This window comes from Verticillium dahliae, genomic scaffold (assembly GCF_000150675.1).
Source record: "Verticillium dahliae VdLs.17 supercont1.14 genomic scaffold, whole genome shotgun sequence".
Lineage (NCBI taxonomy): Eukaryota > Fungi > Ascomycota > Sordariomycetes > Glomerellales > Plectosphaerellaceae > Verticillium > Verticillium dahliae.
Window position 1 is genome coordinate 337,697 of NW_009276945.1, and position 2,841 is coordinate 340,537.

A 2,841-nucleotide genomic window follows, 5' to 3' on the forward strand; every position below is an offset into this window, starting at 1 on the left:
CCAGGGCAGGAACGCACCACGGCGGGCGCGGCGGGCGGCACTACGAATTGCTACAATGGGCAGTAGTGGGGGGCGGGCGCCATCGAGGAATCACGAGAGATTGATGGAAGCTTTTTGTGCATCGGGAAGAGATGCACCGACATAGTGGGACCGGTCCGGTCTGGGGGTGAGAGGGCCAGAGGGAGAAAGACAAGAGCCACCCGCACTGGAAGCTGAAGCCCGCGAGCTGAGCACGCAGGCAGACTGGCAGGCAGGTGAGGTGACAGAAGTCTGGACTATCTGGAAAAGCCGAATAGGGTAGCTGTCATGGTGCGTGGTGTTGCCGTTCTCGATCCGAGGAGCCAATCGCATTCTGTTGACGTGGCCCCTTGTGTTGTCTGAATTCCATGTCTGTGTGCCTTTTACGTTACACGTAGCTACCTACTGTACCTACCTACCTACCTAGGCTTGCTAGGTAGGCACATAGGCAGGTACATGTTAGCACAAGGTGCCTGTGTGTCTCTGATGATCTGACGTTCCTTTCCTACCTACCCGATGTTCTGCAGACTCGGCGGCCGCACTCTGTCGGCTCCGTCTGGCGCTGCTACCCTTGTCAGAAAGGTTATTTTTCCTGTTCGGTATGCGCGACGATGAGGGATGCTTGGCTTTGCTGGCGCAAGAGACAAGGGAGGGGAGGGGCTCGAGGGCGCGCGATCGAGGACCAAGGCCAACTGGAGTTTCCCCGTCGGACATTTCTGCAAACGCGGGGGTCACTTTCGACATGTCGATTGGACAAGACATCGTCATGTGCTCGATTGCCAGTGATTACCTAAGGGGATGTGCCCCTCCACACTGATCAATCTGATACTACATGTACATGATGGGATATTTATCCTGACCTTGCGTGCATGATCGGCCAGAGACTGTTCTTGCGGATGAATTCACGGATGCAATACCGGGACTCTTCAGTCTGCCTGTATCTGTGTGCAACGCACCTTGACGCCAAGCAGAAAAAAAAAGATTCCAAAGATAACAAGCCCCAATGCACAAGTCTGGCCTGGCCCGCGGCTGACCGAGGGTCGGCCATGTGCGGCGGCGCTGTTGTGGCCGCCAGGCGAGTCAACATGAACAGTGCCGCATGAAGGGACGAATGTTGGTGGCGGGGCGGAGGCTGATGCAAGTGCCGGGAAAGGGGGATTGGCGACCGAGAACTCCGCCCCGTGTCACTGTCACGTGGAAGCTATCCATGTCTTGGACGCCCGAGTCCCCCGAAGCGATGAACCGCAAAGGGGAACCAAACGTGAGGCACCGTACCATGGAGAAGGTGGTGGTGGGTAGGCTTCAAGCAAATCGTCCGACCTTGTTGGGATCCAGGTGGTCCTCGGGCCTATCACGCCTTGTCTACCACCAAATCAAAGGATCTCCAATGACGACGATCGCTGCGAGCAGGGCACAAGCCAGCTGAACATATATGCGTTGGGGGGGTTGAAGGCGACCGTGCATGCAAACGGCAGTGGCATCGCCGAGCCCCGAAAACGAGGTGCGTGTCGCTAGACTTGAGTCGTCTGGTCTTTTCGTTTCTCTCTCTCTCTCTCGCCTTCTTTACAGTGACCAAGTCTTGTAGCCGCTACATGTACCTTGGCAGTCTTGTGTACCCAAGCCGTTGGGATCGGTCATGTGTCTCTCATCGTGTTGCTTCCTTTTCCCTCGGATGCAGCCAGCGCCCCAACGTGACTGCAGTGCTGCAGGACGACAGCTCCAGCCCTCCTGCCAGACTACCATGTACTACTGCTGCTGGACGGGGCAAGGGAAGGACCAATGGCAGCTGACGGGAATGGGGAAAGAACTGCGGTGCAGTTACACCGTGTGTGCTTGGCAAACACAGTGCACATAACACATAATACGGGCCTCGATGGGTCAGCAGCATCTCTGATTGGACAGAGTGTTCCAGAAGGCCCCCTCCGCAATTTCTTCCCTGGTGCTTCTCCGCATCGCGCCTGCCTCCAACAAAGCCCAAAGCCCATCTCGCCTGCCAGTTGGTGTGCCGCCATGGATTTCCCCACACAATCCATCGCAAATCCCCTCCATCCTCAATCTCTCGCTTCATTCGGCTCGGCTGATCAATCACTCTGCAGTCAACTCCTTTCCCCCTTTCCGCTTCGTCCCCGTTGGCATTGATCATTTTCTTGAATCGGGTCTCCAACGCAGAAGAGGATATCCCGGCACCAATCGAAGGGGGGGCGGCTCACCTGTCTTGTTTGTATAGGCCCCATCAAAAAGAGAAGAGGAAAAAGGACAAGCCCCAGCCGAGAAACAAAGAACAGACAGGGTCTGGAGCTGGCCACAATCCACACAGCATCCTCATCTCACCAACCTTACTGCTTTCCCCATTACCCACTGCCCATCCTCTCCACCTTGATCAGCAGTATCAGCAGCAACAGCAGCAGCAGCACTTACAGTACCAGCACGAGGGACCTCGGAACCCTGTACGAGTGCCCCCCCCCCCCCGAAGCTTGGCGGGACACGCCGGCTTGGACGTGGCTCCATTTCTCTGTTGTTTACTCCCCCCCCCTCCCCCCCCCTCCCTCCGATCCCCTCCTTCTCCCTTCCCTCGCCTGCAGCAAGTGCCCCAACGCGCCTGCAGTGCTGCAGGACGCAGTTCCAGCCCTCCTTGCCAGAGTCCCATTTACTACTGCTGCTGGACGGGGCAAGGGAAGGACCAATGGCAGCTGACGGGAATGGGGAAAGAACTGCGGTGCAGTTACACCGTGTGTGCTTGGCAAACACAGTGCACATAACACATAATACGGGCCTCGATGGGTCAGCAGCATCTCTGATTGGACAGAGTGTTCCAGAAGGCCC